The sequence below is a fragment of the Rana temporaria genome, chromosome 12 (assembly GCF_905171775.1).
Source record: "Rana temporaria chromosome 12, aRanTem1.1, whole genome shotgun sequence".
In the NCBI taxonomy this organism is placed as follows: domain Eukaryota; kingdom Metazoa; phylum Chordata; class Amphibia; order Anura; family Ranidae; genus Rana; species Rana temporaria.
In genome coordinates, this window is record NC_053500.1 from 84,446,456 (window position 1) to 84,459,933 (window position 13,478).

General features: G+C 41.4%; 1 protein-coding gene across 5 annotated transcripts in view; it reads right to left on the reverse strand.

Moving 5' to 3' along the window:
- CDK12 (cyclin dependent kinase 12) overlaps positions 1-13,478 on the reverse strand; it is a 425,890-nt gene that overhangs the window by 294,794 nt on the left and 117,618 nt on the right. The gene's annotated exons all lie outside the window — the stretch shown is intronic.

Consider the following 13,478-nt stretch of genomic DNA (forward strand, 5'->3'; position numbering starts at 1 on the left):
GTGGAACGAAATTTATTGGATATTTCAAACTTTAACAAATAAAAAACTAAAAAATTGGGCGTGCAAAATTATTCAGCCCCTTTACTTTCAGTGCAGCAAACTCACTCTAGAAGTTCAGTGAGGATCTCTGAATGATCCAATGTTGACCTAAATGACTAATGATGATAAATAGAATCCACCTGTGTGTAATCAAGTGTCTGTATAAATGCACCTGCACTGTGATAGTCTCAGAGGTCTGTTTAAAGCGCAGAGAGCATCATGAAGAACAAGGAACACACCAGGCAGGTCCGAGATACTGTTGGAGAAGTTTAAAGCCGGATTTGGATACAAAAAGATTTCCCAAGCTTTAAACATCCCAAGGAGCACTGTGCAAGCGATAATATTGAAATGGGAGTATCAGACCACTGCAAATCTACGAAGACCTAGACGTCCCTCTAAACTTTCAGCTCATACAAGGAGAAGACTGATCAGAGATGCAGCCAAGAGGCCCATGATCACTCTGGATGAACTGCAGAGATCTACAGCTGAGGTGGGAGACTCTGTCCATAGGACAACAATCAGTCGTATACTGCACAAATCTGGCCTTTATGGAAGAGTGGCAAGAAAGACATTTCTTAAAAGATATGCATAAAAAAAGGGTAATTTAAAGTTTGCCACAAGCCACCTGGGAGACACACCAAACATGTGGAAGAAGGTGCTCTGGTCAGATGAAACCAAAATCTAACTTTTTGGAAACAATGCAAAACGTTATGTTTGGCGTAAAAGCAACACAGCTCATCACCCTGAACACACCATCCCCACTGTCAAACATGGTGGTGGCAGCATCATGGTTTGGGCCTGATTTTCTTCAGCAGGGACAGGGAAGATGGTTAAAATTGATGGGAAGATGGATGGAGCCAAATACAGGACCATTCTGGAAGAAAACCTGATGGAGTCTGCAAAAGACCTGAGACTGGGACAGAGATTTGTCTTCCAACAAGACAATGATCCAAAACAAAGCAAAATCTACAATGGAATGGTTCACAAATAAACATATCCAGGTGTTAGAATGGCTAAGTCAAAGTCCAGACCCGAATCCAATCGAGAATCTGTGGAAAGAACTGAAAACTGCTGTTCAGAAACGCTCTCCATCCAACCTCACTGAGCTCAAGCTGTTTTGCAAGGAGGAATGGGCAAAAATTTCAGTCTCTCGATGTGCAAAACTGATAGAGATATACCCCAAGCGACTTACAGCTGTAATAGCAGCAAAAGGTGGCGCTACAATGTATTAACTTGAGGGGGCTGAATAATTTTGCACACCCAATTTTTCAGTTATTTATTTGTTAAAAAAGTTTGAAATATCCAATAAATTTCATTCCACTTCATGATTGTGTCCCACTTGTTGATTCTTCAAAAAAAAAAATTACAGTTTTATATCTTTATGTTTGAAGTCTGAAATGTGGCATAAGGTTGCAAAGTTCAAGGGGCTTTTTTTTTTTCGCAAGCCACTGTAGATAGCTGCATTATCTGCGGGTATCTACACAACGTCCGACGCCGCCCCGTTGACTTCTGGGAAACACATAGGTCCTAAGTACTAAGATTTGTAGGTAAAGTTGATCCAGGGTAAATCCGATTGCCTCTCGGGGGATCAGGAAGGAATTTTTTCCCCTGCTGTAGCAAATTGGATCATGCTCTGCTGTTTTTTTTTTTGCCTTCCTTTGGATCAACTGTGGGGTTATGGAGTTGGCTGTATAGGATTCAGGGCTGTGGAGTCGGAGTCGAGGAGTCGGGGGAAATTTTGGGTACCTGGAGTCGGAGTCGGCAAACAATGCACCGACTCCTACTAAATTTAGATTGGAATTTAAAAAAAAAAGCAAGTTTAAATGTCCCAATTCACAAAAAGTTATAATTAATGACTTCTCTACTGTAAGAATAAAGACCAATGCATGCAGTGCCTCACGTAACCGCAAAACAAACACGTTAAGTGACCGTGAAGAAGCATGCTTTTCATGTGCTTCACTATATGGCACGCAACGCACAATTAGGAGCTGCAATACTTATACTTTCCATAGTGTTGTGTTTGACTTTGATTCCTTCTTAGACAAAATGGAAGTTGCTAAAGGAAAGAGACGTCGCATAAGCGTTAGAGAACCAGTAAGTGTCCAAATAAAAAAATTCCAACAAGAGTTTTATAAAGCACTAAAAGAAGTTGAAAAGTATGATCGCTCATCAAAACTTACTGTTGAAGAAGCCATCCTTGTTTATCCAGAGATCGTTAGTGATGTGGCCAGAATAGTTACTGCAATGCCACCCACCCACCCAAGTCAGTGTCGAAAGATTATTTTCAGCCCTAAAAATAATAAAGTCTGACTTAAGAGCCTCTATGAAAGAGGATCTGGCAGAGGCAATTCTCTTCCTTAGAACTCTACATTGAATTGATTTGCATTTGCTAAGCCTATAACTACATTTCAAGATTAATATAAACCATTTCTAGGTTTTACAGATTTTGTTTTTGGTTCATTATAGATAAGCTTTGTTTTTGTTCTAAAAACAACCAAATAATGTGGTTTGTATTTTTGAACTGGTAAAGATCCTGTTCCTGATGTTTATGCCTGCTGCTACTATCCAGCCACTTGATTGTTTTCATTGTGTTTGTCTTTTGCTTAAACTGTGCAATACAGTAGACTGTTGGCTTCCCAGCCAGTAGTCCTGTGGTAGGTTGTGTTTCTTTCCCTCAAGGAATGTATAAAATAAATTCGCATATTAATACAGAGGAGTCGGAGTCGGAAGTACATAAAACTGAGGAGTCGGGAACATTTATCTACCGACTCCACAGCCCTGATAGGATTGTACTATGTTTTTTATTTTGTTTGTTTATTTTTTTTGTGGTTTAACTGGATCGACTTGTGTCTTTTCAACCTGACTAACTATGTAACTATGTAAGGTCCCAGAAGACATACCATTCAGATCGGGCAGCGCGACTCACACCTGTGCAGTAGGGAACCAGAAGTGAAGCAGCAAGGCTTTACTTCCTGATTCCCCTACCGAAGATGGCAGCGGCAGTATCCGAGAAATCCGCTTCGGGCTCCGACATTGCGGGCGCGCTGGACAAGTAAGCGTCCTTAATTTTCAAAGTCAGCAGCTGCAGTATTTGTAGCTGCTGACTTTTAAATAAAAAAAAATGGCGGACCTCCGCTTTAAGCCTTGTACATACCATCCGATTGTTGGCCAACCAATCGTCTGATTTGTGTCCAAAGGGTGTGTGCCAGGAACTTGTCTTGCATACCAACGTTACACAATTGTCAGCCAACAAACACAAATGTAGTGATGTACTACAAGGAATTTCAGCTCTTGAGCGCCACCCTTTGTGCCCCTTCTGCCAATTTCGTGTTTGGTGAGCACTGAAACATATATTTAATCAATTTTACATTATATTTACACTTTCTGGATTATTTGTTGTGCTGTATTATATATTTGCATTTCTTGTTCGATTTATACCTTTATCAATTTTATTATTATTAGCACTTTAATCACTAGAGTAATTAGCGCTACTTCAATATTTATACACACTAGTAATTTTTTGGGCGGACAACGGTCTGTCAGATTTTCGTATCCGTCAGTACACAAGTCGTCACACAAAAGTTTGAGAGCACAAATGCGCATACCAACGTTACACAATTGTCAGCCAAACACAAATGTAGTGACGTACTACAAGGAATTTCAGCTCTTGAGCGCCACCCTATGTGCCCCTTCTGCCAATTTCGTGTTTGGTGAGCATTGAATCATATATTTAATCAATTTTACATTATATTTACACTTGCTGGATTATTTGTTGTGCTGTATTATACATTTGCATTTTTTGTTCGATTTATACCTTTATACCTTTATCATGCGCATTTGTACTCTCAAACTTTTGTGTGACGACTTGTGTACTGATGGATACGAAAATCTGACAGACCGTTGTCCGCCCAAAAAATTACTAGTGTGTATAATTATTGAAGTAGCGCTAATTACACTAGTGATTAAAGTGCTAATAATAATAAAATTGATAAAGGTATAAATCGAACAAGAAATGCAAATATATAATACAGCACAACAAATAATCCAGCAAGTGTAAATATAATGTAAAATTGATTAAATATATAAACTGTATAAACAAGTCCATGCGTAAAGTACAGTACATAACAAGGTGCATCCACAAAAGTATCTGATAATCCGAAAGAAAGTATATATAATCAGTCTTTAACACAGCGGGACGGTTATAGATGTAAACAAGATGAGAAGAGGGGGAGAAGGATGGGTAAGGGAGTCCCAATCTGTCAATCTATATGAGCAAATTAACCCCAGTGGATCTAGTAGTGCACCACCGGTTCCTTAGAAAACCGTTGCTGAGATTGGAGTTATAGCTGCAGCTGATCGTTGTCCAGGATCCATTAAGGAGAAAAGAGCCACCATTGTCTGCTGTTTACCACTGCTGGATGCACTACTAGACCCACTGGGGTCCATCAGCCAGGTGAGAGGCTGGTACTACCGGGGGAGGATAAGAGGAATATCTCTGCTCATATAGATTGACAGATTGGGACTCCCTTACCCATCCTTCTCTCCCTCTTAACATCTATAACCATCCCGCTGTGTTAAAGACTGATTATATATACACTTTGTTTCGGATTATCAGATACTTTTGTGGATGCACCTTGTTATGCACTTTACGCTTAGATTTGTTTATACAGTTTATATATTTAATCAATTTTACATTATATTTACACGGACTTTGATCACTTGCTGGATTATTTGCTGTGCTGTAATATATATTTGCACTTCTTGTTAGATTAATACATTTAGAGCCGGTTCACACAGGGTCAACACGACTTCCAGCACGACTTTGGGGGGCATCTTGGACACGACTTGAGTATGAATCATCAGGCAACTTCAAGTTGCCTCCAGGACAGTACAAGGCAACTTCGAGTCGCCTCCAGGACAGGAGACTTTCCAGTGGCCAATCAAACAACAATCAGCTCTGTGGGATGGAGGGGTTTGCCTGAGAAATGTATGTTATCTTCCTGCATTGTTGCTTCAGTAAAGACAGCGATCAGATTTCTGAGGCAACTTGCATTGAAATCAATGGGTACAAGTTGCCTAGAAGTCGGATTGAAGTAGTACATGAACCTTTTCTGAAGTCAGAGCGACTTCAGTAGTGGCTTTAGAAGTGTGTATTAAGATGGCTCCATTCACTTCCATTGATTTTCCCAACCACACGACTTGGGACGACTTGGGCAAGTCGGATCCCAGGTCGCCCCTGTGTGAACCGGCTCTTATCAATCTTATTATTATTAGCACTTTAATCACTAGAGTAATTAGCGCTACTTCAATATTTATACACATTTCTACGGGTGCTGGCGAAACTACAGAAGTTTAGCTGCTGTTTACACTTCCACTTTAATATTAGTATTTTAATCTTTTGGTTTAACACTTTGGTAGCGCATTAGTACCCCATTTACGAAAATTTACTAGCCTGCTGTCCAACATTTGTTGACCGAAAGCTGGACAACAATTGTCAGAAAAAGCATACCAACGGTCAGATTTTAGGACAACAGTCAGTCAACAGACAATCCCCTGCCAAAAATTGGATCATGTGTACGAGGCTTTACTCTGAATGGTCTAAGATGAATGGTGTACCCCCAAGGTTCAGTGTTGGGACCCTTACTTTTGAAATAGCTTTATATAGGATATAGGGTCTGGGAATTCAGTCTTTGCAGATAACACGTTAAAATGTTAACCAAAAATAAACGCAACGGGTATATTGATTGGTTTGTGCCAAAGTTATCACATCTACAAACTATGGGATAGATTTAGGGACTTTATTGTTTTTACTGGCGATAGCGGCGATCTGTGATTTTTAGCAGGACTGCGACATTGTGGCACACAAATCGGACCCCAAATGGCACTTTTTGGGGACCAGTAACATTACTACATTGATCAGTGCTATAAAAATGCACTAATCAATGTAGAAATTACACTGTCAGGTTAACACTAGGGGGCAATAAAGGGGTTAAGTGTGTTCCCTCAGCATGTTCTAACTGAGAGGGATGGGCTCACTGGGACGTGACAGATCACTGTTCCTGATCACTGGGAACAGAAGATCTGACATCTCATTAGGCAGTGCGGGGAATTGCCTTGTTTACATAGGCAGTTCCCTGTTCTGCCTCTGTACACAGCGATTGCGGGTCGCCAGGCGGACAGTCTGCGGGACCCGCGGTGTGTGCCCGCAATCCTCCTTGCACAGACCGATGTACACCTACAGCGGTTTATGCAGGAGAGCCGACCTGCCACAGTATGACGTCGGCAAGAGGTTAATTGGGAAACTATGTGGCAAATGAGATTTATTGTTGATAAATTTAAAGGTTATGCATTTGGGGGCCAAGAATATGCATGCATCATACATACTAGGGGGGAGTACAACTTGGGGAATCAATGGTGGAGTAGTATCTGGGGGCTTAAGAGCATGCAATGCCGAGCTGCAGTTTTCAAAGCAAGCAAGGTCCTTTCTTGTAAAGAGGTATGGGACTGCAAAGGGTACAAATCATTAGTAAGACCGCATTTGAAATATGCAGTTCAGTTTTGGGCACCAGTTCTCAAAAAAGGATATCAGTGAACTTAAGAAAGTGCAGAGAAGGGCAACCAAATGGACAAGAGGCATGGAGAAACTCAGCTATGAGTAAATATTAGAGGAACTGAATGCATTCTCTCTTAAGAGGAGATTAAGGGGGGAAATGATTAACCACATCAGCCCTGATCCTCTCTCTTAGATTTGGTGTTTACAACAGTTTTTTTGCTAGAAAATTACTTAGAAAAAAAAATATGCCTGGGGGTTCTAACACCCTAGAGAATAAAATGGCGGTTGCTGCAATACTTAGTCACTCATATTAGCGCAGCAGTCTTACAAGCTCACTTTTTTGGGGAAAATTAAAAAAAATAAAAAGAATAAGAAAACAGTAAAGTTAACCCAATTTGTTTGGGGGGGGGAGGGGATGGTGAAAGATAATGTTACGATAAGTAAATTGATACCCAACATGTTACACTTCAAAATTGAGCCCGCTCGTGTTATGGCGGCAAACATTTGACACAAATTGACGTTCTTCCCCCCCCCCACAAATAGAGCTTTCTTTTGGAGGTATTTGATCACCTCTGCGGTTTTTATTTTTTGCACTATAAACAAAAATAGAGGGACAAATTTGTAAAAAGACAATATTTTTTACTTTTTGCTATAAAAAATATCCCCCAAAAATATATAAAAAAATGTTTTTCCTCAGTTTAGGCAGATACGTATTATTCTACATATTTTTGGTAAATAAAAAAAATGTTTAAAAAATGCGCCTGCCACACGCATTCTTAAAGAGAACATATATGTACGCCCATTTTCCTACCGCTGCCATCCTGCTGACGTATATCGGTGTGCAGCAGTCGGCAAGTGGTTAAATATGAGATGTGGGGTTCACAAAGACATCAGACAAATGCAATTAAAAAAAGTCTCTTTAAGAGCTATGGTATGGAGACAGGCGGGTGTCCATCTTCCCCTCACTCATCTGCATACCTCACAGAACAGACGTGATCGCCGCCGCTTCCGACAGCTCCAGTAAACGGTGGATGGCACTAGAGCGTGGTGGTGGCCTCTCCCACCACTGATGAAAGTGATCTAACTGCGAATAGGTTAACATGTACAAATGCATAAGGGGTCCATAGAGTGAACTGGTGTTGACTTTTTCACTTTAATATGTTAAAGAAGTTGTATAGGGATTTTTTTTAACTTTTACCTACAGGTAAACCTATAAGGCTTACCTGTAGGTCAGGAGATTTTCCCCTTGCAATGAGCCACTGAATGCAGCGGTGCATGCGCACAGGGGATTTTCGGCGTAAGGCCTGGCAGACGCCGGACCATGCCGGAAAGAAGTCTCCTGCGCGCATGCGCGGGAGTGACATCGCGGCTCGAGCCACTCAACGCGCTGGAGCTGCAATACCTGGAAGACACGGCGAGGCAAGATGTCATCTCCCACGGCGTGGACCAGGTAAGTATTTCATAATGAGCTAGTATGCGGTGCATACTAGCTCATTATGTCTTTTGCTTTACAGGGTTAAAAAAAAAAAAAAAAAGTTCAGCGGGTATACAACCGCTTTAAAGACCAAGTTCACCTTTGCAGGTAGAAATTCCTTTTTCATAATAACTAAAAGCTATTTCTAATGTCTTTACTGCCCAAGCAATCCCATTGTTCTTATCGCTCACCTACTTAATTCATGGCAGCCTTGAATCCACAATTCCCTGTTTAAACAGCTTTCTGAGCCCTGACTTCCAATAATATCCAAAAAACTTCATATCCCATGCTCTGACTTGATGCAACACAGAATTGGGTGTGTACCTATCTGAATCACACCTTCTTTATTACTATACCAACTAACTTTTTTTTTTTTATTTCCACCCGTTTTCCTACTTCTTCCTTTAATGTGGTCATACATGGTGTACAATCTCCTTTAGATCTACAATCAGTAAAGTAGTTCAAAGGACCTGCTGATTTTATACAAATTGAAAAGATTGCTCAGGTGGGTCTCCCTATGAAATAGTTTTGGTAAATCTCATGGACATTGTAGAGATTGTTTGGATTGCACATTATATGGACAGCTTTTTTTTTTTTAATTTTAACATTTTTTATTGTTGTTTGCATATGTGAAATACAAAAAGTACTGCGCCAAGTTGCATAGACTTAACATAGTGCATATACAAGCATACATTTTTCCCCTCCCCCTATCTCTGTATCATTATAATTAAGTGAAAAAAGAAAAACCTCTTAAATTCCAAATTGTCTTCCCTTATGTCCACCATCCCCCCCACCGCCCCTCCAACCCTCACCCACCCAACTGCCCTCCCATCACACCTTGAACAGTTTTTTTAGGTTAATTTGCTTCGTTAAAATACGTCCTCCCCATAAAGGGATGTCCAATAGCGGGTTAAAGTATTTATTAAATTTGAAAGACTTCTTCTTATATAGAGCATCCCGTTATGTCTAGCCAAGGTTTCCACATCCTCACAAATTTTCTATAGTTGCCCTGTTTAGTAAGTGTCACTCTCTCGCTCCAGATCATTGTGTTAATGGTTTCAACCCAAGATTTGACAGTGGGTGGAGTCTGGGCCTGCCACCTCCACGCGATTAGCTTCCTTGCCTGGAAGAGGCATCTCAGCACTACCTCAAGGGTGCCGACAGGCACTCTATCCTCCTCAATACTGCCTAATAGGCGCATGCCTTGGATTCAGCTTCCAAATTCGTTTTAAAAGTTTTATTTATTATGTCTGTCACCTCCTCCCAGTATCTGAATAGCTTAGGGCATTTCCACATCATGTGGATGAGGCTGCCGGTCGCTCTGCACCTTGGACATTCGTCAGTACTTCTCCACCCGAGATTGAACATTCTCCTGGGGGTGTAGTATACTCTATGCAGGAGGAACAAGTGTGATACTTGCTGGGATGGAGAGATCGAGACCAATACCCCCCTCAAGATTGTGCTCCACTGTTCCGTGGACATTTGCCCTAAGTCTCTCTCCCACCCTATCCTACTCTTAATGGGGCCTGCCCTGCTTATTGTTTTAGCTCCTATTCTGGAATACAGTTCGGAGATCAGGCCTTTAGTTGTTTTTGAAGAGGTTATTTTCAGGAGGGTAGGAGCCGAGGACCATACAATGGGTTGTGACCCACACTGGGCTTGGATGCCGTGCCGGATCTGGAGGTATCTGTAAAATGTTTTGTTTGCTATATTGAATTCCTGTCGCAAGTCTGCAAAGGATTTCATATGTTCTCCATCATACAATTGGTTTAAGCGGTTTATCCCTTGTCTCTCCCATTCCTTACATCTCTCAATATCTTTTAATTCCCTTAAGTTTTGGTTGCACCAGAGAGGGGCAAACGTTGTTATTCCCTTATAGCCCATCAATGTTTTTGTTGTTTGCCATACTTTAAGGATAAGTTTTATAGTTGGACATTTATGAATAAACAAACCAGCCTCGAGTGCCTCCATTAATGTCCTATGTGGTGCCCCTATTGGCATCAATGTACCGAGATTCCCGTCTCCCTCCAATCCGCCATTTGCTAGATGTTGTAACTGCGAAGCTAAGAAGTATGTTTTCGGGTGAGGAACTGCCATTCCCCCCTCTTTAGCTGGTAACTGCATGGTCTGGAGACAAATCCTGGCTTGTCCCTTCTTCCAGATTAAATCTCTAAAAATGGATTCTATCCTTTTGAACCATTTTTGGTCTATCCAAACTGGGGAGTTATGGAGGATATAGAGTAGCTGGGGCAGCCATAGCATCTTTATTAAATTACATCTCCCCGCTATGGATAGTGGTAGTTTACACCAGATGTCTCTTTTATGTTGCCATTTGGACAAGAGGGGAATTAGGTTATTTGAGACAAAGCTATTGATGTCCCTCGTAATCCATATCCCGAGGTATTTCATCATAGCTACTACTTTTAACTGAGGAATTCCGTAGGGTATCTGGACACCAAGGGGATCAATCGGCAGTAGTGCTGACTTTTCCCAATTAATAACCAGCCCAGAACATAGCCCAAACTCGCCCACCGTTTTGATTAAATTTTTTAACGAGGTTTCGGTGTCACCCAGAAAAAACAGGACATCATCCGCAAACAATGCGATCTTATCCTCTATGGTTAGTCTACGAAACCCCTGTATATCTTCTGTTTTTCTGATTTTGATGGCCAATGGTTCCATCGCCAGCGAGAACAGAAGGGGGGAAAGGGGACAGCCTTGTCGAGTTCCTCTCTCTAGTTGGAAAGTTTCAGAAAATTTGTTGTTGATTTTAATTTTGGCTCTTGGCTGGTTATATAACAGCTTCACCCAACTAATAAACCTGGGGCCAAAACCGAATTTCTCTAGGACCTTCCATAGGTAGTCCCATGGACAGCTTTATACAAGTACCATTCACACCCAACACAGCGGGACTGCATTTTTTTGGCACATTTTTCCCACAACACGCATAGGGCAGCCAATTGAAATCTATGGGCTGCCTTACACGTGGCAAAATAGCTCATGGGATATTTTTTTTAGTGTTGCGGTTAAAAAAAAAAACTACTCCACGTTTTGCTTCAGTTGACCCTTTTTTTTTTTTTTTTTTACATGGGTTTGCCTTCACGTTTGGGGTGGCATTAACAATCAAATGTTCATTTTATGTGTGTAAAAGGTGGCCATACACAATTTCTGTACAATCTCCTTTAGATTTACCAAAACTATAGAACAGGAAGATACATCTATCCAAACACTCTGTAGCCAATCAAGACAGACCCTTTCACTATATAGTTGATGGTAGATCTAAAGGAGATTGTACAATCAGATACAGTGTAGAAAAGAGGGGGGGATGTGAAGAACACAGAATGCCTCTCTCACACTTTGTGCATGAGATAAGGAAATCACCTGTCCGTCACAGCAAGCGGGAAAAAAGAGACACCTATTTATGTGTCTGTTCTTATCTTACTGAAGATAGATAAGAGGATGGCCCAGATCTGGATTAATCTCTTTGTGGCAAGACTGGGTACAGATGAAATGACATCCTCTGCTGTAACAGATATGAGTCTTAATAAAAAAAAAAAAAAAAAAAATGTTTTAGGTTTACATCCACTAAAACCATTTCCCGACTAAGCTTGTTTGGTGTTTACAAGTTAAAATCTGTATTTTTTGCTAGAAAATGACTTAGAACACACATGTATATATATATATATATATATATATATATATATATCAGAGAATCTAGAGAATAAAATGTTGATTGTTGCAATATTTAATGTCACACGGTATTTGGCAGTGGTATTTTAACCACTTAAAGGGGTTGTAAAGACAAAGATATTTTCCTCTTAAATTAAAGTCTGACAGTAGCTGATAAAGTAAAAAGTAATGTTTTGCATTATAACTAGTTTGATACCTGTTGAAATCGAGCTGTGTTATTCACCTCCGTCACTCCTGAATCATTATTCTCACTGACTTCCTGGTTTGCGGTGCGCATTCATTCTTGCTACATCACGGCCTAATGGGAACTACAGTTCCCATTAGGCTTAGCCTCCATGCCTGTGAGGGATAAGAGCATCTTCACGCAGGGATGTAGTCATAGGGAGGGGGTGAGCACATTCTGCTTTCCACCATGCAAAACGGCTCAGATGCTGGTGGAAAGCAAGAAGAGGAGTGACAGGAAATGGCATTTTCAAACCTGTATTACTGTATTTTGGAGGTCAAAAGGAAAAACGAGGTAAGTGATATTTAAATGCTCTAGCTTACAGCAATCAATTGATCTAATAAAAAACAAACCTTTAGTGTTCCTTTAAGGGCCGCTGCATGTACATATACGTCGGCAGAATGGCACAGACAGGCACATCAACGTACGTGTCTGCCTTGACGTGGGTCCGATCGGGACCCCCCCCCGGTACATGCGGCGGTTCCTATAGCTGTAGGAGCGATCTGGAATGAGGGGGCGGTTGTTAGTTTCTGGCAACCCCCTCGCGATCGCTCCCAGCGAATTACGTTCCACCTCTGCCTTCCTCTGCCTGTGTAATGTAAACACAGGCAGAGTAAGTGATGTCATCTCTCCTCCTGGCGGTCTTTTCGTCTGGCGAGAGGAGAGGAGACATCACCCCCTCAGCCCCCAGTCATAGTGTCACTGATTGCAGTGATCATTTATTTACGGATCACTGCATTTAGTGTCATTTGTGACAGTAAAAAGTTGAATGGCAGTTAGTGTTAGGCCCCTTTAGGTTCAGGGTAGCCCCCTACCCCCCTAAAGGTTTAACCCCTTGATCACCCCCCTAGTTAACCCTTTCACCCCCTATTGCCAGTGTCACCAAGCGATCGTTTTTCTGATCGATGTATTAGTGTCGCTGGTGCCGCTAGGTAGCTAGTTATTTTTTGAGGTTCGCCGCCAGGTTTTTATAGCGTTAGGTACCCCCATAAATTTTCGAAAAAAGGTTTTAACCCCTGATTGCCCCTAGAGTTAACCCTTTCACCAGTGATCACCGTATTAGTGTCACTGGTGATGCTGGTTAGCCAGATAGTTATTTTGTTATTTAGGTTCGCCGCCAGGTTTTTATAAAGCGTCAGGTACCCCCATATATTACCCAACAAAGGTTTTAACCCCCTGATTGCCCCCTAGTTAACCCTTTAACCAGTGATCACCGTATAAGTGTTACGGTTGACGCTGGTTAGTTAGTTTGCTGTTTATAGCATTAGGGCATCCGCCGTATATAACCCAATAAAGGATTAACCCCCTGATCGCCCGGCGGGTGATATCAATAAAATTTTAGCGTCAGTCAGGGTCTGCGTCGCCCCAGGCAGCGTTAGTTTAGTGCCAGGAAACGCTTACACCCACGTGCAAAGCATACACCCCCCTTAATGGTATAGTATCTGAACGGATCGATACCTGATCTGATCTATACTAGCGTAGCCAGCAGTTTAGGGTAC